The 24,780-nt window shown below is 41.7% G+C and overlaps 1 long non-coding RNA gene across 1 annotated transcript in view; it reads right to left on the reverse strand.

Moving 5' to 3' along the window:
• Nucleotides 1-319: 319 nt before the first annotated feature.
• Nucleotides 320-24,780, reverse strand: part of LOC105528790 — a 93,064-nt gene continuing 68,603 nt past the window's right edge. The window contains exon 3 of the long non-coding RNA XR_001004410.1: nt 320-2,517. This is a non-coding gene — a long non-coding RNA (uncharacterized LOC105528790). The remainder of the gene's footprint in view (nt 2,518-24,780) is intronic.

Genomic DNA, 24,780 nt, shown 5'->3' on the forward strand with positions numbered 1-24,780 from the left:
GAAGGAAGTAGGAAGAAGAAGAAGAATGAGGAGGAGAAGAAGAAGGAGGAGGAAGAGAAGAAGAAGAAGGAGGAGGAGAAGAAGAAGAAGGAGGAGGAGGAGGAGGAGGAGAAGGAGCAGGAGGATGAGAAGAAGAAGGAGAAGACTAGAGAAATTAGAGAAACACTCACACGTTTACATAATCCTCAACATGCTTTGGCCAGGGAGAACTTACTCTGGAGAGGGAAATGCTATAGACAGCAGGCTGCAGAACCGGAACTCAAATTCAAATGGCCTGTGAGTCAGGCATGTGCCATAGATGTTGAGAGCAGCATGAGGTGATGGAAATGCAGCTTAGTGTGGAATGCATATGTTATCTACAAGTATTCAGAGCTGAAAATTTCAAAACACTCTGTCAGTGCCGCAACCACGTGGATAGGCTGAATGAGGCCCTTAGAGGTCCAATTTGTAACTCCTGCTCTAGAAGAACATGTTACTCCATTCCTTCAAAAGCTGTCTAAAAAGATGAAAATGAAAAAAAAAAAAATCACCACCCCTGGAATTTGTCCTTTCTTTCTTTATTCATAGCTATTGGACTTTCTTGGTGCAGGCATTCATTTACAAGCATTTGTTAAACACTTATCTTGCACAAAACTTGCAGAATAGCAAAAGAAACTATCAACAGAGTAAACAGACATCCCACAGAACGGGAGAAAATTTTTGCAAACTATGCATCTGCCAAAGGTCTAATATCCAGCATCTATAATGAACTTAAATAAATTTACAAGAAAAAAAAAAAAAAAACAACCACATAAAGAAGTGGGCAAAGGACATGAACACTTTTCAAAAGAAGACATACATGTGGCTGAAATCACAAGAGAAAAAGCTCAGTATCACTGGTCATTAGAAAAATGCAAATCTAAACCACAATAAGACACCATCTAACGCCAGTCAGAATGGCTATTACTAAAAAGTCAAAAAATAACAGGCACTGGTGAGGTTCTGGAGAAAAAGGAATACTTAGACACTGTTGGAGGGAGTGTAAATCAGTTCAGCCACTGTGGAAGACAGTGTGGCGATCCCTCAGATACCTACAGACAGAAATGCCATTCGACCCAGCAATCCCATTACTGGGTATATGCCCAAAGGAATATAAATAATTCTATGATAAAGACACCTACACATGTATGTTCATTGCAGCACTATTCACAATAGCAAAGAAATTGAATCAACCTAAATGCCCATTGATGGTAGACTGGATAAAGCAAATTTGGTACATATACAGCACGGAATACTATGCAGCCATAAAAAAGGACAAGAACATGTCCTTTGCAGGGAGATGGATGAAGCTGGAGCCCATCATCCTTTGCAAACTAATGTAGGGACAGAAAACCAGACACCGCATGTTCTCACTTATAAGTGGGAGCTAAATGATGAGAACACATGGACACATAGAGGGGTACAACACATACGGGGGCCTTTTGGAAGGTGGAGGGTGGGAGAAGAAAGAGGTAGCTAATGGGTACTAGGCTTAATACCTGGGCGATGAAATAATGTGTACAACAAACCCCCATGACACAAGTTTACCTATGGAACAAACCTGCACTTGTACCCCTAAACTTAAAAGTTAAAACAAAAAACACTGTGGAAAAGATAGAAAGGGAAAAATATACAACGATATGGATGCAGGCATCAAATCTAGAGGCAAAGCATCTAGAACCAAAAATAGCATTTTAAGCTATGGAAATATAAAGAGATGGCTTCTGACCGGGGTGAGGCGAGGTGCTGGTGTAGGAGGGATGAAGATTAATTAATAGTTAAGGTGTCACATGAGCCCTCACGGGTTTTGACAGGCAGCAAAGGAGGGGTGATGAGTACATCCTTCATAAGTGATGGTTCTGGGTTTTGCTTGTCTCTTACATGTATGTTTCTTCTCTTTTGTCTATTGTTATGTTGGAAGCCCCATGAAGGGGGTCCTCTATTTGGTTTTCCTGGTCCCCTCAACGTTCCGTAACACCTATCTTAGTTTCTTGCTATGTAAGAATCTTTGTCTGGACATTGAGAAAATGAGATGCCAGGTTTTCCTATCAGTGGGAAGCAAATAGTCTAAGGCATTTGGGGAACACAGATAAAGTTAGTGAGATTAGAGTTGCGACTGAACGAACCTGTAGATTCCTGAGACTGCAGTTGACAGATAATGTCTCATTCGAGATAACAGTGCATGAGGATTTCCTCCTCAGCTGAAAGGAAAAGAATGACAGGCACACCAGTCCCTAATTGTCCCTAATCACTGATGTTTGCAAACAACTAAGAAGGAAGACCTCACGCATTACAGATCTTACCAGGAAGCCTTTAGTGAGATTATCAGCAGCCTAAGGATAAAGAGTGTTGATTTAACTGTAGGAGGATGGAGCTTGGGAAACTCGGCAAAACCAATGAAAGGGGATCTCCGTCCTTCTCCCGAGGCTTCTTGTCTTGTAGTGACAGGTCATGGTGCTTTTCACTTCAGCCTGTTTAGGGGCTCCAAGAAAGGCAAAGCTGAAACACAGGAAGGGATAATACAATTTCCTGAACACCTGTTATTTGCTACAAACCACTAAATGGAGTTCTTTGCCTGGGATAGCTCATTGACTCCTCTTAGCGTTCCAGGATTAAATGAGAGGGAGGAATTGCTTTTCTCATTTGACAATAGAGGAAAACTGAGATTCAGAAACTGCATTTAGCTTTGTCTAAAACATAAACTTTCTAAACTACCAAGTCATCTCCCTGTCTTCGGCGGGGGCCTCTAGAGAACCGACTCTGCCAATGTTGGGTTTTGGGGTAGGAGGCTTTCTGGGGAATGGCTCGGAAGTAATTCCTACAAAGGAGTGAGGAAAGCAGGATAGAGCATGAGAAGTTAAACTGTGATGTGTTTCCCTTCGAGGTCTCAGCAGATTCAAGCAGGGTAAGACATGTTAGGCACTCGCCTCAGGGCAAAATGTCAGGGGGGCCAGAAAACTTAGTAATCAAGATACATATTTTAATGCAGTATGCAAACATTTAAACTAATGTAAAAAACATTCATGATGATCAAAGAACCAAAATTTCAAATAAAAGGCAAAATCCAACCCTGTATTTACATGGCTGACCTCACTTGCCCCGCCCTAATCTCCACCCTGTCAGGGTTTGCCTTTACAACATGTTTTAAAAATGTATGATTATATTTTTTTAGAGACAGGGTCTCACTCTGTTGCTCAGGCTGGAGTGCAATGATGAGATCACAGCTCACTGCAGCCTAGAACTCCTGGGCTCAAGCCATGCTCCAACTTTGGCTTCCTGAGTAGCTGGAACTACAGGCACACTCCACCATGCCCAGCCAATTTTTGATTTGATTTGATTTTTTTCATTTACAGCGATGGAGTCTCACTATGTTGCCCACGCTGGTTTCAAACACCTGTTCTCAAGCCATGTCCCCTCCTTGGTCTCCAAAGACGCTGGGATTGCGGGAGAAAGCCACCATGCCCACAGCCCTATAAAATATTTTGGGCCGGGCGTGGTGGCTCACGCCTGTAATCCCAGCACTTTGGGAAGCCGAGGTGGGCAGATCACGAGGTCAGGAGATCGAGACCATCTTGGCCAACATGGTGAAACCCCGTCTCTACTAAAAATGCAAAAAATAGCTGGGCATGGTGGTGCGTGCCTGTAATCCCAGCTACTCAGGAGGCTGAGGCAGGAGAATCGCTTGAACCAGGGAATCGGAGGTTGCAATGAGCGGAGATCATGCCATTGCACTCTAGCCTGGCGACGGAGTGAGACTCTGTCTCACACACACAAAAATTGTAATACTTTATTATAAACTTTTTGCATTAAGCTTTTAAAATATTGATTTAAATATTTGTGTTGTTTATTGAGATTTTTTGGTTCTCCCTTAAATTTCACATCTCAGTCAAGTTCTTCACTTGCCTCACCCTAGTTCTTCTGACCCGAATCCCAGGGAACTCTGGATCTGGGATAATCCTTCAGAGTTGTCCTGCCTTAAGGAGATGAGATCAGGCCTTGTTTTTCTCCCATCCCCAGAACCAGTTATTGGATAGATGTGCGCCTAGGAAGAAGATGTAAGCTTGGGTGATTCCCATTAGCTGAGAGCAGATCTTTGAATAGGGTTCAGCTGAGAGCCGGAAGCCCCCAACACCCCCAGAAGCTGGTCGGCTCTGGGAGTTACAGCCTTGTATCCACTACACTTCCTAATGCAACAAACCTCAAGTCCAGGGCTTTCCCTACTGTCCCCTTCTCTGAACTAGGGGCAAATCTTGTCATTAGGTTAGAACTCCTATGGCGGGAAATTTGCTTGGAGTGTATTGTTTACAAAATAAAAATTTCCAATATCATGTGGTTTTATCAAGGAGGATATTCAGGGTTGGAACTATTTATGCGTCAATTCAAGACTTGTGTGCTGTTATTTCCATCTGCAAAGGTCATTCTACTAAGGCTAGAACTTAAGCCCCAGGGAGTTTCTTGGCTTAGCGAAGACTTGTAGTTTTCAACAGAGATGAGACCAGGAGTGTCTGAATTCATTCACCATCAGCCTCCAACTCCACCACACATGCGTCCTCTGATAAGCGCCTCAATTACATGTGACTTTCTGCATGTTCTCTCATAGTAGTTGTCTGTCGAACCCCTGGACGCTGACATTGAGGTTCAGACATGTTCATCTTGCCACATTCTATGTGGGACTCCATCAGCTTGGAACGAAAATGGGATGAATTGGTGAGAAACAGGCCAGAGGTGCTCTTGCAGGTGCCATGGCCAGCGGGAAAACAATGCTTTGGCTTGGCCACTGGAGACCATGTCATGAAAGGTGTCAGACCCAATAGGGACAGGACTTGAGATCTCATAGGTTAGGGGATTTAGGCAGGGGTTATACCTGGAGGAGGGGTGACCAGCCAAGCTGGGCATTCAGAAATGCTTCAATAAGAGCTTGCAGGCATGAGCAGAGGGGTAGAAAGTACAGAGAAGGGATTTGAGTAGTGGGGATCTGAGGACTCTAAATGGGATTTGGAACAGGGGTTCTGTGGACAGGAGAGGTTGGCTATCCCAGTCCCTCAGTCACAACTGCCATCACATTGTCTTTAAGGACACAGACTCTGAAGCCTGACTGCTTCAGTCTGAATTCCAGTTTCTCTACATACTCGCTGTGTTGACCTTGGATAAGTTACTTAACCTCTCTGTGCTTTACTTCTTCAGAGAAGGCAATAACACGGGCTTTGTGAATTCTCATAATGTAAAAGAGTTAATAAGTGTAAAGCACTTAAAACAGTGCCTGGCACACAGAAAGTGCTGATTTTTTTTTTCTTTTCTTTTTTTCTTTTTGAAACGGAGTTTTGCTCTTGTTGCCCAGGCTGGAGTGCAGTGGCGCGATCTCAGCTCACCGCAACCTCCGCCTCCCGGGTTCAAGCGATTCTCCTGCCTCAGCCTCCCGAGTAGCTGGGATTACAGGCATGTGCCACCATGCCCAGCTAATTTTGTATTTTTAGTAGAGACGGGGTTTCTCCATGTTGGTCAGGCTAGTCTCGAACTCCCAACCTCAGGTGATCTGCCCACTTCGGCCTCCCAAAGTGCTGGGATTACAGGCGTGAGCCACTGCACCTGGCCTGGTTATTTTTTTTTTTTCCAGACATCTTGTCAACTCTTCCTTTACCTGTCCTCTCCCCTACTTACCTTCTCTCTTTCTTTCTTTCCTTCTTTTTTTCTCTTTTTTCCTTAACAGAGCCTCATGTGAAGCTGACATATGTATATTAATTTGTTATCCAAAACGTGGTACCCTTTGTGTTTAATTTAAAATCAGGTAAAGGAAGTTCTATTTCAATTGCTCCTTTCTGGTTCTCAAGTGAGATTTTCCCATGGCTATGAGGCTCCAAATAGAAAACCTGTTTCTTACCCTTGACCTCTATGCTCATTACCTCATCATTAAGCCTCTATTAGCTTTTCCTGGACCCTAATGTTGCCTAGATTAGATTTAACGTGGCATGGCCAAGTACACAAGCAACCATTCAGGCCATCAGAAAGCTTTCTCCGTTTCATGAGAAATCTTGAATTCATTCTGAGATGACTTCAGGAGAGTGCAGAGATGTTCTTTTTTTAAAAAGTTATTTTTGCCTGTGGAACACACCATTTCCACAAATAATGAGTCTCATCCAAAACGCCGCTGTGGGCAGGCAGACTCACGGCTCGCGAGACAGTAACTCTTTCCTCCCCCGCTCCTCCACTCTCCCATGGCCGGCTCCATCAAACACGGAAGAGAAAATTCATCAGCTCTGGAGAGTCGTCTCAGAGATACGCAGATTTAAAATACGCAAGCCAGCACTGCAAAGTTAAAAATCAGTAACATCCCGCAAGGGGAACCGAATGGACAGTTTTTAGTATCTCCTTACTGTTGAGGGTGAAGATAGGAAATTAACAGAGAACCACATAAGGTAGCTTGAAGCAAAAACAACTTGTGAAAAGTGGTGCTAGATTCAGATAAGCCTGAGAATGGAAGTTGTTTTCCTTCTACAGAAAGGCAGAAGCATGAAACAGCTCCCATGAAAGAGAAGACAGCATTTGTACTCAGGATGTGAACAAGGCCCACATATTGAATACGGTTGCAGCACTGGAATCTGCACAGACAAAAGAGAAAGAGATGGATCAAAGTTCAATGAATTAGAATTGTTTAGTTTGAAGCATAAACATTCCACAGCTTCAGGCGCTACAATTAATATTTACCCCAAATTAAGCAAAAGACTAATCTTACTCAGAAGAGAAGTAGATCTGTGAATAATGCAAAATTGGCAACCAAAAGGAGAGGCTCTATCTGTTCATTCGTCTATGTCTGGAACGTCAACGTGAGCTTCAGAGAATTCACAGACAAGTAGGGAGAAAGCTTTACAGAAAAGACAGATTTGGTGCTGGGATAATAAGTCTAAGCAGGAGTTTACCAGGTAGACAAGGTGTTCTGTCTACCCAGGACACCTCGTCTCCTTGTCCCCCTGGCAGATAGGGAGGAAAGAGGCAACCTTCTTGTTTGCTCTTTAGGAGATCTGCATTGGCTGAAATATACAATGTTATGGCAGCAATTTTAAGAACCACAGGCCTCTCTGGGACTCTCATGAGCATCCTGCTCCCAAAGCAAACACACAAATACACATAACTTAACACACGATTTCAGGAGGTTCCTAAACCTGTTTGTTGGCATGAGGTTGTACGGCTCTAGGCTTAAGAGGAGGAGGCGGAGAAGACCAGAATGGAAACACCTTCCCGTTAACTGAATCAACAACCTGCCTACTGAAGCCGTTGTGGTAGATAACACTAGTGCTAGTTATTGGTAGTTTGTGTAGATCAAAGTTTAAGTGAACAGCTCTGTGCCTGGTACACAGTTCCTCCCATAGTGTAGAAATAACAGGCACAGTTATTCTCAAATAAGCCCTTTATTTTGTTGATTATATATTTTGGTGTAAAGAACCCCTTATTTTGTGTTAAAAGGGAAAGAAATAGTTAAAGCCGGAAGACCCACTTAACATTATCCGTCAAGATCTTGGAACCTGCTAGGAATCTTTCACGCTGCCAGGAAAAAGCAGCCCTCTCATAGAATGGTGTCTGAATACGGCTCAGTTCTGTTGGTGGCACCTTCTCCATAAACATTTATCGTATAGCACCACGGGGAAAGCTGCCAGCACAAGACTACCTTTTGTGGCAAAGCTGCTTCCTCATGGGAGGGGCAGTTACTAAGTTTGGGAGACATTTCTTGAAATTAACAGATTTTGGACAAGTCATGGGCACCGTGCTATAGACATGCAACTTCAAGAAGAATTTTACTACCTCTAACTCCCCCTAACTTCTGCCCTCCCAACCAGACTGTTACCCCTTGAACTCTTCTATATAGAATTATGGAGACCTTAGGATCTCTGGTGATGAATGCTGAAAGCATGTCAGAGCGAGCGTGGGTTCTCTGGAAAACTAGTGGTTTTCTTACTTTCCTGCAAAAGTAAATTTAGGACAACGTATCATTATTAGATTTATAACAAGGACTTTTTTTTTTCTTATTTATTTCTGGAGAAAGTGCAGGAAGATACTCTTACCTACCATTTTAAGGTTTTTGTGTTTTGCTTTGTTTTGTTTTTGTTTTTGTTTTTGTTTTTTTTTAAACGGAGTCTCTCTCTGTCGCCCAGGCTAGAGTAAGGTGGTGTGATCTCTGCTCACTGCAACCTCCGCCTCCCGGGTTCAAGCAATTCTCCTATCTCAGCCTCCTGAGTAGCTGGGACTACAGGTGCCCACCACCATGTCTGGCTAATTTTTGTATTTTTAGTACAGATGGGGTTTCACCATATTGGTCAGGCTGGTCTTGAACTCCTGACTTCAGGTGATCCACCCGCCTTGGCTTCCCAAAGTGCTGGGATTACAGGCGTAAGCCACCATGCCCAGCCCATTTTAAGGTTTAAATACTTACCATTTATTATAGTTGATGGAAAACAGCATTCTCTTTAAACTTCTGGATTATTTTTTTTTTACACCTAATGGTGAGCAAATGTTCATAAAGGCTTTACCAGAGTGAAGGGATGGATTGAGGCACCTCCGAAAGACACAAAAAGACTCAGTGAGCACCGTTGCTGTTTGTGAAAGAGACTGATGGGTACTTTTGGAAATTAGCAGCTCCCCATCTTTTTTGGGCTGGTAATTGCTATGTGACCAAGCTCTGGCCAATGAGCTGTAACGGAAGCGTTGTGTGGGGCTTCTATAAATCTCTTTAAAATAGAGGAGACCACACTTTCCCTCCTTTTTCTCTTTCCTCCCACTTGAAGTGTGCCATTCCGATAGACAGCCTTGATAGAGAATAGCTATGTAGGACCGTGAAGCAACCTGGAGAATGGAAGCCATGTGCTCAAGTTGGCAGAGGATACAGTTTAGAGCCTGGGTCCCTGATGACTCTTTGGTGTCACCATACCAGACATCACACCAGCCACAGGCTGCCTGCCTCTGGACTCTTTTTATGATTAGGCCACTACTAGGAGAGTTTTGAGTTTAGCAGCAAAATCTAATTCTAATTAACAGACTCTTACGGGAACAATCACTCCAACTCTAAATTTTTATGGAAATAATCACCTATGGTTTATCTTCCTGTTTGGTAACTGTCTGAGCATTCCAGTCATGTTGTGGCGTTGGCAGATCATGGGGTCATCAGCCTAATGGGAAGTTCCAGTTGACATAGTTTAGGAATAGCTCGGATGCAGCTTCCATAAGACTTAAGAGAATCTCCCTCCAGGGCTCTGTCTTTGAGCTGCCATTGGCCGATCTTCTGTCTTTACCTGGCCTGTTGAATAACGGATATACACAGCCTAGCTCCTCCCTCTGCTATAAATATTCTAGACGTGAGAAGCACCAGGCCATTTTTCTTTCAATTATTTTGCGACTCTTACGGCTATTTGACTTTTCTGCGTCGAAAAACAAACATAGAACATTAGGATGAAGCCAGGTCTGCCACAAATGCAAAAAAATTTTTTTTTCTCTTCCCTTGAATGTTTTCCTAGTGACTCCTTTTGGAATGTTATTTTGAACTTACAAAGGTTCTTTTAAAAAAAACTTTGTATATTTCTTTTAAGCATCCCTTGAGAAAGTCAGATTTAAACTTAGCAAACTCATTGGCTTTTTAAAAGCACGTTCTTAAAATAGTTGATGTAAATCTTGGTGGGAAATCTTTAGGTGCCCCGAATGGACAGAAATAGAAATGTTAATGGAAATGCCATTTGTGAAGACATTGGTGACGGCTCCATTCAGATGGACCCAATCAGGAAAGACAGGAGTTTGCAAAGCATTCCAGTGTGATTTCGACTTTAGGAGCCCCAGAGGGGGGAAAAAAATAAGAAGCCAGTGAAAGAAAGAAAGAGAGCAGGCGATTATAATGTTGTTTGGACAGGACAGACTCCTAGGTATGCATATGTTAACACATTACAAAAGTCACAGTTATTTTCTAACCCTTTTATGGAGCAACTTCATCTTTCAAAGATTACAAATATTATTAAATGAATCACTCGGGTAGGTCTGCAAGACTTGGCATGACGTCAGCTGTTTTGCTGTAGGTCAACAGGAGAGTGAGGTCGCAGAAGGTCCAAGCTACAAGGAAAGCTAGTGGCAAAGGCCTCTGGGTGCTTGGCTTTACAGACTGAGGACTCTGAGGGTCAGATGTTTAGAAATGTGCTTAGTCACATGTGCGGCTCATAGTAAATCTAGGCAGTGCCAGCACAGAGGTGTGGCTTGGTGATGGTGCTGTGAGGCGACAGTACAGCAGGAGCTTTATCTCCCCCAATTCCATTCCAGACATCCCACAAATCGCCCCCCAAAATAAATCATATTGATGAAGAGTTGAGTTTTCCTTAGTGTTATTTTAAGGATGATTAAAAGTATCTGTAGAAATACAATTCTGAGGCCGAGTGTGGTGGCTCACGCCTGTAATCCCAGCACTTTGGGAGGCCGAGGCAGGCGGATCACCTGAGGTCGGGAGTTCAAGATCAGCCTGACCAACATGGTGAAACCCCGTCTCTACCAAAAATACTTAATTAGCTGGGTGTGGTGGCACGTGCCTGTAGTCCTAGCTACTCAGGAGGCTGAGGCAGGAGAATCACTTGAATCCAGGAGGCAGAGGTTGCAGCGAGCCAAGATCATGCCATTGCACTGCAGCCTGGGCAACAACAGCAAAACTCCATCTCAAAGAAAAAAAAATGAAATACAGTTTTGATTCATCCCCTACCACTCTCGCTTTCTCAGTACTTCTCTCCTTCTCTTCAAACCAGAGGACTTCCGTTTCTCTATAATTCTGCCACCCCCATTAAGTATTCCATATCCACCAGAATTCCCAGCCCACAGGTTTTTCTGTGATAGTGCCTTGCTATATTTATTGCTATATTCATTGAAAGGCTTCAGTCTTTAATGGCACCAGACAGATTTTTAGCACATTAATAAATGTGGTTTAGGCCAAGCACGGTGGCTCATGCCTGCAATCTCAACATTTTGGAAAGCTGAGGTGGGAGGATTGCTTGAGGCCACTTCAAGACTAGCCTGGACAACATGGAGAGAGACTCCCATCTCTACCAAAAATGAGCCAGCATGGTGGCTGAGGCCTGTAGTGTCAGCTACTCAAGAGGCCAGGCAGGAGGATCTCTTGAGCTCAGAGTTCAAGGTTACAGTGAGCTGTGATCGTACCACTGCACTACAGCCAAGGCAGCAGAACAAGACCCTGTCTCTAAAAATAAAAATATGAATAAAATAAATGTTGCGGTTTAGAGTTATAGATCCCACCATAAGTCTGGGCACTTTTGCTGAGAGTGCACTCTAGTCATGGTGACTATATACCTCCTTATCTGCCCTGTTGTACCACTGCTATTATTATTATTACTGTCCTAAGGCTGGGTGCAGTGGCTTATACCTGTATTCCCAGCACTTTGGGAGGCCGAGGTGGGCAGATCACTTGAGGTCAGGAGTTCGAGACCAGCCTGGCCAACATGGCAAAACCTCGTCTCTACTAAAAATACAAAAATTAGCCAAGTGTGATGGGGTGCGCCTATAGTCCCAGCTACTGCAGACACTGAGGCAAGAGAATCACTTGGACCTGGGAAACAGAGGTTGCAGTGAGAGCCGAGATGGCACCACTGAGCTCCAGCCTGGGTGACAGAGCAAGACTCTGTCTCAAAAAAAAAAAAAGTCTAAGTTTGCATGATAAATTATAGGCTGTCCCACAGTCAGGGGACAAAGGAATGCCAGGCTTTGGAGTCCAGAGGTTGGAGTGGAGTATGATGTACCCACATCCATTGCTGGGGCAGGCCAGTTGGTGTTGGCCATAGATGCCAGCTCCCTGTTATTAGAAAGGTAGATCATCGGGTTCAAGACTCCTCCAAGTCGAGATTTTTCCTCTATCACATTGCAGACATGGTCCTTCAGGCTGGGACAGGGACCTGGCTTCGAGAAGCAGCCTATCCTGTGTGTAGCACTGACGGCAAGGGAGTTCTTTGTCAGACTGAGCTGAGTGCTGCCTCCTGGAAGGGCAGAGGACATCTGCTCTGCTTTCCACCTGATGACACTTTAGATGGTAGTGTGCGAGGCCAGAGGATGGAAAGATGCTATCTGACTGGAGGGTCAAGAAAGATCATTTGCTTCTCCTCTCTCTCCCAGATCTCTCCCAAGGGCAGTGAGGAGGCGCGCTCCCCGCCCCTCCCCCGTATCTGTCAGCTGCATATCCCCATGCAGGGTGGCAGGTGCTCATCTTTGCTGTTGGATGGTCAGTGAGGGCATGAGGCTGGGTCCATTGCCTGACTTGTTTTAGCTCCCAAATGGCAGGGCAAACACATATGCTAGTTAAAAGCATCCTGAACCTGTGAGGGCAGGTGTTACTGTGCCCCCAGTCCCTTTTGTCCCTTGACTTAAAAATCCATAGGCATTGGATAAACTTCAAAGCAGCTGTCTGGAACGTCCTTCCTCAGTGGACTCCAGAAATGCCTTTGGGGACTCCTTTTCTTTTCTTTTTTCTTTCTTTTCCATTTCTTTTCTTTTCTTTTTTCTTTCTTTCTTTTCTTTTCTTTTTCTTTTCTTTTTTCTTTCTTTTCTTTTCTTTTTTCTTTCTTTTCTTTTCTCTTTCTTTTCTTTTTTCTTTTCTTTCTCTTTCTTTTCTTTTTTCTTTTCTTTTCTCTTTCTTTTCTTTCCTCTTTCTTTTCTTTCTTTCTTTTCTTTTCTTTTTTGTTCTTTTCTCTTTCTTTTCTTTTCTTTCTTTTCTTCTTTTCTTTTCTTTCCTTTTCTTTCTTTTTTTTTTTTTTTTTGTTGAGACAGGGTTTTGCTCTGTCACCCAGCCTGGAGTGCAGTGATGTAATCTCAGTTCACTGTAACCTCCACCTCCCGGGTTCAAGTGATTCTCCTGCTTCAGCCTCCCGAGTGGCTGGGATTACAGGCACCCACCACCACGCCTGGCTAATTTTTGTTGAGGGCTCATTTTCTAAAAGCCTCTGCTTCTCCCTGGGCACATGGTTCCTCTTCTACGCATTTGTTTGGGCTGTGACTTACAACATGCTGCTGGCCATTCATTCAATAAATACTTTCTGAGTGTGGAGTTTCCTGGTAAACAAGTAGGAGTATTCTCAACCTCATAGGGCTTTTTTTTTAAAAAAATTGACAAATAAAAATGGCACATTATTATGGCGTACACATGATGTTTTGAAATCTGCATACGTTGTGAAATGGTTACACGGAGTTTATTAGCATATGTATTGCCTCAGCTACTTACTATTTTTTTGTGGTGAGAACACTGAAAGTCTATTCTCCCAGGGATTTTCAAAAATACAATACATTGTTATTAACTATAGTCACTGTGTTGTACAATAGAACTCTTGAACTTCTTCTTCCTAACTGAAATTTTATATCCTTCGATCAACAGCTTCCCACTCTGACCTTCCCAGCTCTTGGTAACAACTCTAACTTTTATGAATTTAACTTTTTTAGATTCCATATAGAAGTGAGATCATGTGCTGTTTGTCTTTTTGTGACTTGCTTATTTCACTCAGTCAAATGTCCTTCAGATCCATCCATGTTGTCATAAACGACAATATTTCTTTCTTTCTTTTTAAAGGCTCAACAGTATCTTTATGGGGCTTTCATTCAGGAGACATGTTGGAGTCAGGCCTCAGCAAACCACCTCTGGATTTTTCCTTTCCAACGCCCATTGGGAATTCTGTAGGGATCAGAGGAACTGAAAGACTAAACAGGGCTAACCCTAAATGAAAAAGCACAAGCTTTGTTTGCTTTACGACTTTTAACTAATGCAAATCATTAAGATAATTTAATAGAAAGAATTCAACCAGTCACTGTAACCAAATCTATTTTGGCTATTTTAAACCCTTCTTTCTTCTTATTTCAGCCATACTGGGCACGCCCTTGGCATTTTGCTTTTCATATGCAGATGTCAGAGTGTGGGTATGGCAGGGATTTCCATACGCACGGAGTTGGGAGCGTTTTTCCCCTGACCTTCTCCCCTATACTCCGTGTCCTTCCTGCTCTCTGGAGGGGAGGGCCCACTTGAGACAGCTTTCAGCTCTTGGCCATTTGGCTCTTCTAGACTTTCTGTCCCTGACTGAGATTATTCAGCAGCGTACACACCTCTGTCTAACTTGCCTAAGAAAAAGCGAAGATAAGGACGCTTTCATCCATTTGCTCGGATTCTCTGAGTGGACTCTGGACAGTGCTGTTTGGGAGCCTACTTCTCATATCACTGTCGAAGGTGTCAGCTGTCCAGAAAACTGCCGAGAGAAAATAACACTGAGATTAGCTAAATGCAGATGGCCACCGTGAGCCCTTCTCCAGGGCGATGGCAAGCGACATCGGTCTGCCAGGTGGCGTTATATCTACAAGTTGTGTTCTTGTTGTTTCTCTTTAGTGGTGCATATCACAGAGCTGGAGGGACACAGCTGGATAATCCTGGGTCCACACTCAGAGCCTTAAGCTCCTTTTACTTATTTTTTTTTTTTTTTCAATAACAAAGAGGAATCTCATGTTTTGCTCCAACGAACAACATAAAGGAGAAGTAGTGCATATTTTAGGAACTTTGTGTCCCAGATACCAAAAAGATTTTGTACCATCCTTAGAAGAAGCAGATAGACGCCACCTCCCCAGCCCACAAGGTCACAGCTTTGAAGGTTATACGTGTGTTTGGATGTTTACGATCCCATTTCCAGGACCTTTGCTCTTTTTATTTCTCCTTTCCGGGAATACTCTTTCCTCACATCTTGGCAGCCTCCCTCTCTCATTCCATTCACGTCTCTGCTCGAGTGTCATCTTCACACAAGATCTCCCTGACTTCTTTATCTCAAACAGCCTCTCCCTGCAACATAACTGCCTATACTGTACTTTGCGGTCCAGTATTGGGCCCTTGATATGTGACCACTGCAAGTGAGGAATGGAATTCCTAGTTGCACTTAACTGTAGCCAATTTAAATTTGAAAACGGAAGGAGTGTGAAATATTGCTCTGTTAAAACAACTCGATTGTTTGATGGAACTACATTTCTCTTTAACCGTGGAACATTTAGCTTCCAAACTGAGATAGGCTGTAAGTGTAAAATACATTTGAATTTCAAAGATTTTTAATGGATTTGGAAGATTAGGTAGGGAAAATGCAAAACATCTCATTAATGTTTATATTTATTACATGTTGAAATAAATATATTTTGGGTATATTTGGTTATATAAAATATACTATTAAATTAATTTTATTGCTTTCTTTTTACTTTTAATGTAACTGCTGGAAATTGAAATTTTCCATGGGATAGCATTGCTCTATACTTTGCCTTTTTATTACCTAACATTATATATTTTAATAGATTCTATATTATACAATATGAATATTATGTATTATTTCTGTATTATCTGTTTGTTTCTCTAGAAGTCCTACTAGAGTCTTACATCTTTTAAGTACTAATATTGGAATATCTTTGTGTGATTTATATAGAAGAAACACAGCACCCTCTCAGAACTCCAAGGGGAGGAAAATACACTAGATTTGGTCCCAAATAGTAAAAAAATACGAATAGGAGCTAGGCCTAGGTGTGGGTGAGAGACAGGTGATTGGATGTTTAGAATGAGCTAGATGATTCCTTGAGCCATTGTTCCAAATCTTTCATTTAATATATAGGATATCTGAGGCTGAGCGCTTGACACTCTTCAGGACTCAACTCTTGGGAGGATGCTTCTCTTTCTTTTTTTTTTTTGAGACGGAGTCTCGTTCTGTCGCCCAGGCTGGAGTGCAGTGGCCGGATCTCAGCTCACTGCAAGCTCCACCTCCTCGGTTTATGCCATTCTCCTGCCTCAGCCTCCCGAGTAGCTGGGACTGCAGGCGCCCGCCACCTCGCCTGGCTGGTTTTTTGTATTTTTTAGTAGAGACGGGGTTTCACCGTGTTAGCCAGGATGGTCTCGATCTTCTGACCTCGTGATCCGCCCGCCTCGGCCTCCCAAAGTGCTGGGATTACAGGCTTGAGCCACCGCGCCCGGCCGGATGCTTCTTTTTCAAATTAAAATTATAGAAGCACAGTGAAATTATTTGGTGGGTTGTAGCTGAGAGGAATTGCCCCTAAATAAATGACAGTGACGTCCATGGTCACCCAGAGTCAAAGGTTGCTGTGTATGCATACCTGCCCCTGTGTTTCATGAAAAGACAATGTTCTGGTCTTGTTTTTTTATCTCTAGAGTCACCCACATCATGCCAAAAAAAACCAAAAATGAAACAAACAAAAAAAAACACCTTATTTGGAATAACTTAGGTAAAAGTAAGAAATAAGATACAATAATTCACTAGTAGAGGCCATGCGGAAGGCTGGCTGGAGACAGGCTAGGGTACGGTGATGCATTTGCTCAAGGCTCACAATGATCTACTCAGTGCCCACAATGATATACTCAATGCTCACAATGATATACTGTAAAACAGGATGTGCTGCCGTCTCTTTGGTATGAGCATAGAGTGATGGGACTTGCAAAATTCCAACCATGCTTTCATTCCATCCCTTCATTCAACAGGTATATTTTGAGTATCTTCCATGTGCAAGACATTGTTCTAGCTGCTGGAAATATTGCAGTGAAAAAGCAAGGTCCCACCATACAGTCCAGAAGTTTCACTCCTTGGGCTTGAAAACTTAAGGTCCACACAAAAACCTGCACACAGATGTTTACAGCAGCTTTATTCATAATTGCCAAAGCTTAGAAGCAGCCAAGATGTCCTTCAGTAGATGAATAAATACATCAGTACATCTAGACAACAGAATATTATTCAGCATGAAAAAGGAATGAGCTATCAAGCAATGAAAAGCCATGGAAGAGCCTCGAACGCATGTTGCAAAGAGAAAGAAGCCAATCTAAAAAGGCTGCACACTACAATTCCAACCATAAGACATTCTGGATAAGCTGAAACTACGAAAACCGCAAAACGATGAGTGGTTTCCTGGGGTTAGGGTGAAGAAGGGATGAATAGTCAGATCACAGCAATTTTAGGGCAGTGAAACTATTCTGTTGATACTTTAATGATCGATCCATATCATTGTACATAAAACATGCAATAGCAAGAGTGAACCCTAATGTAAACTAAGGATTCTGTGTGATAATGACGTGTCAACGTAGGTTCATTAATTACAACAAATGTACCAGTCTGGTGGGAAATGTTGATGATAGGGGAGGCTGTACATGTGAAGCCGAGGAGAAGGCATATATATATATCTCTCTCGCTCTCCATATATATATCCCCATATATATATCCATATATATATCCCCATATATATATCCATATATATATCCCCATATATATATCCATATATATCCCCATATATATCCATATATATAACCCCATATATATATCTCCATATATATATCCCCATATATATCCATATATATATCTCCATATATAACCCCATATATATCTCCATATATATCATATATATAACCCCATATATATATCTCTCCATATATATCCCCATATATCTCCATATATATATCCCCATATATACATATATATCCCCATATATATATACCCATATATATATCCCCATATATATCCATATATATCCCCATATATATATCCATATATATAGAGAGAGAGAGAGAGAGGAAATCTCTCTACCTTTCACTTATTTTTGCTGTTATCCTAACACTGCTGTAAAAAAAAAAAAAAGACCTTAGGAAAATAAAACAAATAAACAAACAAGGTCTCTATTTTCACAGAAAGCATATAAAGTGACTATATAAAGTTTTCACCAAAAGCATATAAAGTGACCATCTTCCCAGCTGTACAAATGTTAGGTAAACATAAAGGCTGAGAGGAGAGAAGGCAGGGGGCATTCTGCTGGCATTGGAGCTCTGGATTCTGGTCCTTCCAGAGACAGGCTCTACTCGTCATTTCCTGCATTTTGCTTTTATGAGCTTCCGTGGCTTATGCTAATGAGATATGAGCGTCAGTCATTTGTCTGTGCTAGAATGCTGATGCCCGCGGATGCCGCCAACTACTTTGTAAGTTTATCGAGAGCCTTAAATAAAATTATAAATGCAAAGTAACTAGCATGATGACCAGTATACAAAAGGCTCTCAAAAAATGATAATGACAATGATGATTTAAAATCTCTCAGAGTTCTCCAAATCTTTCTCAAGCTAAAGATCCCAAAGCAACACACAGCTTTATGCAAATCTAGCCACTGCTAAGCATTTCAGAGGAACCTATATTGATTTGGGCTGCAAAAGAGCCTTTTTCTTTTTTTCGTTAAGAAAACAGAATGAAAGATGTAGAGTAAGTCCGAGTCATTCACCTGGTGTAAGCCAGGATTCACCAGGAACAGCTGGGACACACACACACACACACCCACACACTGAGCTCCATGTGCTCCCATCATAAAAAATGTCTCAGAAGTCTGGCTTGTTCAATTTTTTTTTTCCTAAAAAACAGAACATTTTTTCCTCTTGCAAAATCTTTTGCAAAACTCAAAATATGAAACAGATAAAAGCAGAGCCCTCCATGCTGCAGTAGCACCCAGGATTCTAGCTTCTCTGCCCTTTGTGCTCCTGGGGAGTCTCTCTGGAGCTGCAGCACCCCTCAGAATGGATTTGGAAAACACTGTGGTAGGAGATGGGGGAGGATGGAAGGACGCAGAGGCTTTAGTTTGGCAAACTTAACTGTTGAATAAGTGTCAGAGAGCTGGAGAGCAAGTTGAGGCATTGCAGTGGAAACAGGTAGTGATGAAGTGGGGCATTAGCCCTTGGACTTGACCTGTTACGAACTCTCCCAATGAGGAGGGTGCAGAGGCAGGCAGAACTGTCCCAGGAGCCTGAAGCAGATTTATTAATGGGATAGACAAGCCTGAAAGTTAGAAACTGAGCTTTATTACAGTTAAATGGCAGAACGTAGGCTTTTATTTAGATGTCTCTTGCCTTTTTCTTTTCACTTTCTAAAAATGACATGTAAGTTTCTATATTACCTAAAATTTATAGAGCCCACACTCATACACTGTCTTTTGCTTTGGGGGGTTTGTATATACTGACTTTACATGGCACTGGATCATTTATACTTAACATGAAATTTAATTCATCCTACTTCTAAATAATTATATTTCTTTATATACTACACTAAATGATTTTTTAATGCCTGAAGAAGATCCAAACTTGTATTTCTGCTATGCCATTCTGTCTCTCTCTTTTAAAAATTAAAACTTTTGTTATTGGAAATTTCAAACATATACAAAAGATGAGAGAACAGTATAATGAACACTCATGTACTCATCATACACCTTCAACAGTTTGCAAATGGGCAGTCTGTTCAATGTATATTTCTACTTCCAGTCCCCTGGATTACTTTGAAGCAAATTTCAGACACATATTTCATCTCTGATTATAGTTAATTCTTGTAATTCATGGCAGTTATGTTTTTTAAAGTCACTGTGAACACTGAATTAGTGAATACTGAATCACTGCTCCTAGGGAAAATACGGGATTAGGTTCCTGAGAGCCTCTGGCCACAACATTTTTGTCAACTGATTAATACATAAACTTGTTTAATGCATGTTTCTGTTTAAAGACACCTTATTTATGTTGTTGATTCATTGACATTGAATTTACCGCCAACAGCACTATAACTAATGCCGGAATGAAGCTTACTGAACACATGCATTTTCTCTGTAAGGCACACATAGCCTTCTTGTACTTAGGAACACTATGCAGGATTTCAGCACCATGCTTGTGAACCCCTTCCTTACACCATAGTCAAAAATTAACTCAAGATGGATTAAAGACTTAAATGTAAAACCCCAAACCATAAAAACTCTAGAAGAAAACCTTGATAAACCTTGAGGACATAGTTGTGGGCAAAGGCTTCATGATGAAAATGCCAAAAGCAACTGCAACAGAAGTCAAAATTGATAAATGGAATCTAATTAAGCTAAAGAGCTTCTGCACAGCAAAAGAAACTATCATCATAGTGAACAGGCAACCTACAGAATGGTAGAAAATTTTTGCAATCTACCCATCTGACAAAGGTCTAATATCCAGAATCTACAAGGAACTTAAACAAATCTACAAGAAAAAAAAAACCCCATTAAAAAGTGGGCAAAGGATATGAACAGACACTTCTCAAAAGAAGACATTCACACAGCCAACAAACATATGAGAAAAAGCTCAACATCACTGATCATTAGAGAAATGCAAATCAAAACCACAATAAGATACCATCTCACGTCCGTCAGAATGGCGATTACTAAAGCGTCAAGAAACAATAGGTACTGTCGAGGCTGTGGAGAAACAGGAACGCTTTTACACTGTTGGTGGGAATGTAACTTAGTTCAACCACTATGGAAGACAGTATGGTGATTCCTCAAGGATCTAGAACCAGAAATATCATTTGACCCTGCAATACCATTACTGGGTATATACCCAAAAGAATATAAATTATTCTACTATAAAGACACATGCACACGTATGTTTATTGCAGCACTATTTACAATAGCAAAGCCATGAAACCAACCCAAATGCCCGTCAATGATAGACTGGATAAAGAAAAGGTGGTACATAACACCATGGAATACTACACAGCCATAAAAAGGAAGGAGATCATGCCCTTTGCAGGGACGTGGATGAAACTGAAAGCCAACATCCTCAGCAAACTAACACAGGAACAGAAAGTCAAACACCGCATGTTCTCACCCATAAGTGGGAGTTGAACAATGAGAACACATGGACACAGAGAGAGGAACAACACACACCAGTCCTGTTGGGAGGTGGGGGAGCGAGAGGAGGGAACTTAGAGGACAGGTCGATAGGGGCAGCAAACTACCACGGCACACATATACCTACGTAACAAACTCGCACGTTCTGTACGTGCATCCCAGAACTTAAAGTAAAATAGTAAAAACTAAATAAACAAATACAAAGTGTAACCAAAGTCTCATGTCCCGTTATTCCACAAGAAATTTCACAATAATTGAAATAATTAAACATCCAGTCTGGGTTGACATTTCCCTGATTGTCTCATCATTTGTTTTTCAGGCATTTTGTTCATTTGAATCATCTCTTAAAGGTTTTATCAACTTTGTCAACCGGACTCAACTTTTCCAGTTATATCCACAACATTTTAGCAGCCTTTAGAGATGGTGCGCCAAGGCCTTGATTCAAGGAGATTTCCAGGAGCTCACCTCAGGGGTGCTTTTCCATTGACAGCTCAGGTGGGGCTACTGTGCATATCTTCAACTATGGGCGGATTTCATCCGACTTCTTGGCTCTGCACTATATTCAGCAGAAATTCCTCCAAGTTGTTTTCATGTTGGATAATGCCCTTCCCGATTTTGCAACACTAATGCAGATATTTTTGCTGGTTTTTCTGTGTGGGGGAATGGCAGTTCTATGGACATTTGGAAGGGGAGTGGGATTAAAAACATGTGCTTAATCAGTCATCCTTAACTGAAACGATGTAGTCTTAACAGATTTACAGCACTCTTCATTTTACAACCACTTAAGTAAGTTTATAAAGTTAAAACAGACCAAAGAAGCATCCACCATTTAAAGGACTATTCAGTCCCCTAATTTTTAGATGCAATGAAAAATTCATTAATTAAAAAAAATTTTCTTCTGAAATGATCTGTTGGACATCTGTCATGTGCCAGGCTCTATGTTAAATGCCAGCTATAAAAAGGAATAGGCACATTTTCTGTCCTCAAGCCTCTTACAGCCTACACAGCAAGGGGGTTATACACATAGGAACAGCAGGATCCACAATGGCCATCATGAGAGCAGTGGATTCTGGGAACAGAAGTGATTCATTCCACCTGGGGCTCCTTTGCTGGGAAAGCTTCATGAAAGAGGAGATATGGTGGCGAGAGGGTAGATGAATGGACACTAAGAAGAAGGTAAAGAATGTGCTTGGCAACTAATGGCTAACCTGGTGCTTCTGGATCATAAAGACTAGAAAGAAAGCCAGTCTGAGATTATGAAAGCCTTTAATGTGAAGACTTGGGGCTTTATCTTCTCAGGCAGTAGAAATCCATAGATACTCCTAAAAATAGTACTGTGGCATGATTAAAAGTTCAATGAAATAAGAAACCGCAATCAAATGAATCATTCTTTAAGGATCAAGAAAAGACTATAGGAAAGACTATAATCAAACTTACTCCAAATCTAACCAAAATTTAAAAGTGTCCCAGATATGAGATACACAGTATATAAACTGTGGAAAATCCCTTTAAAAATTTTTCAGATAAAAAAGGAGAGCAAAAATAATTTTCATTGCAGTTCAATCTTAAGCCCTAACTTATCTTGTGCTTTTATAAAGAGAAGAAAATATGGCCCCCAAGTTCATATTTTTGACTACCAGCAGTACACCTGACCACACAAGAGGCCAGGACATAGACTTCTCAGTGGTGCTACCCCTTTTTCTTCTGGCTCAAAATTTGACTTTTCCTCCAGGCCAGTGAAAGAAAGCAAGTCCTTCTGCCACACGCTTTCCACTATCTGTTTTTCTCTCTTGATACCTGAAATATAGGAAAGGAGCATGATTTCCTGATCTGCCTTTGCCCTCGTGAAAGTATCTTACTTGATTCTTTTGAATTTTAATTTTCACCCCAGAAGAGTGTTTATCTCTTTAACTTTATACATGCTACCCTACCCCCTCAAGTGCTAGAACGCTCCAGACTTCATTATTATTAGAATTTTTAAAGAATTTTGGACATACTGGTAATGATTTTCAGACACCAGGCCTTCTGCCAAAATCTAGAATCAGCTTTGGACCTGTTTAGAATCTCTGGTTCTTTGTGAGTGATAGAGAACAACTCCGGGAACACTTTTCAGAGTCCCAGAATGCGCTTTTCCAGCAAAGACACCTCACAGCCACAGCTCTGTATGTCTGTATTAGCACTTTCCTCAGACACACGGTGGTCCCCATCAGCCTCTCTAATAGACCAGAGCACACAGCCTAAGGCCCTCTTGGTCTGCACTTATTAGCAAGTTACTTTAGGGCTTTGCAGACATCAGAGGAATCTTTTGTCCGTCACTATCTGTAGTTCTCCAACTGCTGACATTTTCTAAGGCCTTAGAATGACATATACCAGAATTGGAGGGAGCTCAGAGACTACCTAAACCATAAATGCTCACATTTCATTTTTGCATCAAAATCTTTTGTTCAAACATATCAAAATCTTAAGCTCAAATTTTAATCTTACAAGGGAGATCATTGCTTGAGATAAAACGCATAAAAGTATTACTCCCAAGGGTGCACAGGGCAACTCTGCTAAAAATCCTTGGGCTCTGCAGAGCATAGTTTGAAAACCAATGGTTAATTGAAGTTTTTATGAAAGCGTAAGTCATGAAAATAATGTTCAGAGACATGAAGCCATTTGTCCGCAGTGACACCATTGGAAGAAAAGTCACTATTCTAATTCCAGTCTGATGGATCCCAAAGCCCCAGGACTTTCTATGGGGTCATGCATACTGCCCACTTATTTGCCAGTCTTGTCTCCAAAAGCTTCTCCTAAGGTAGAATTGTAGACATTCATTTTGAGGACCCATTTGCTTGGTGATTCACCCTCATATTTTTTTCCTTTTTTTTTCTAAATACAATTCACCAATTTGCTCGTAAGGTACAAACTTGTGTTTTGGGCATCTTGTACCCAAAGCAATAAAATCTGGATCTCACTGTTCTTCATTAAGATGTTAGACTTCTAGCTATATTGCTTTTGGTGAATTTTCTCCTCAAACCGGTTGACTGTTTTTTATAAATGTTTTGCTCTGCCTGGCAAAACAACGAGTTGACCAGTTAGCTGTTTTTATGAATGTTCTGCCCTTTCTGGCGAGATTGATTTTTCATTTTGTGTTGTTCAAACATATCAAAATGTTACACTCAAATTAAAATCTTATAAGGGACATCATTGCTCAATATAAAACAGATGAAAGTAGAACTCCAGAGGCTGGATCTGGACAGTGTGATTGTATCATTTGCCGTCCAAACCCGGACATTTTTGAAAGTAAAAGGGGGTTCGATTAATTAGTAACCTGGGACAACAGGTGCAATCCTGGACTGTCCTGGACAAGCAGGACGGATCACCTGTTGTCCTGTTACAGTTTCCAAGTCACCTGAAGCTGGGATGAAGTTGACAACATTTCAGTTAATAAGCCACAGAAGAAATTACAGAGAAGGAAGAACACTAAGAGGAATCAAAGACAGAAAATACGAGAAACTGGTGTGGCTGACAGCTTGACAACCAGAATTGAAGCTTTGTGTCTGGTTGATTGGACCTCAAGCCCATAGGAGTGGGTAGCCCAGATGGGCAGAGAGTAGAAAGGAAGAGAAGAGGAGAAAAGCTCCCAAATCAGAACCAGTTAGAGGCTAGAAGTAGCCATAACAAGGGAATTTGGCTCCTGCATTCTCTTCAATTGTCTGTGCAGAATAGTATACGTGAGGCATTCTAGCTGGAAAATTCCCAAATTCCAGAGACAATGGCTTTATGCAAATCGTAGGAGATATATCTGTATATGGCCTGAAAAGGATGAGCTCTGGAATGTTTTGATGGAAGACAAGGATGTTGGCATTGCTTCAGCAAATGACATCGGGGTTAGAAAGGACAGCTGCTCACATTCCTGGCTGGTGTTGCATGCATTAGCGCTGCTGAGTGCTGCCTATGTCTGCCTGTAGCCACATCAGCATCCCCAAACCAGGCCTGCAGGGGGCTCGTCATTGACAGGCTATTCTGTCCCTCGATTCAAATTTTATTTTGCAGAAAGGCAGTCATTTTGTATTGCTTGATATGTCA

The sequence above is a fragment of the Mandrillus leucophaeus genome, unplaced genomic scaffold (genome assembly GCF_000951045.1).
Source record: "Mandrillus leucophaeus isolate KB7577 unplaced genomic scaffold, Mleu.le_1.0 Scaffold732, whole genome shotgun sequence".
Lineage (NCBI taxonomy): Eukaryota > Metazoa > Chordata > Mammalia > Primates > Cercopithecidae > Mandrillus > Mandrillus leucophaeus.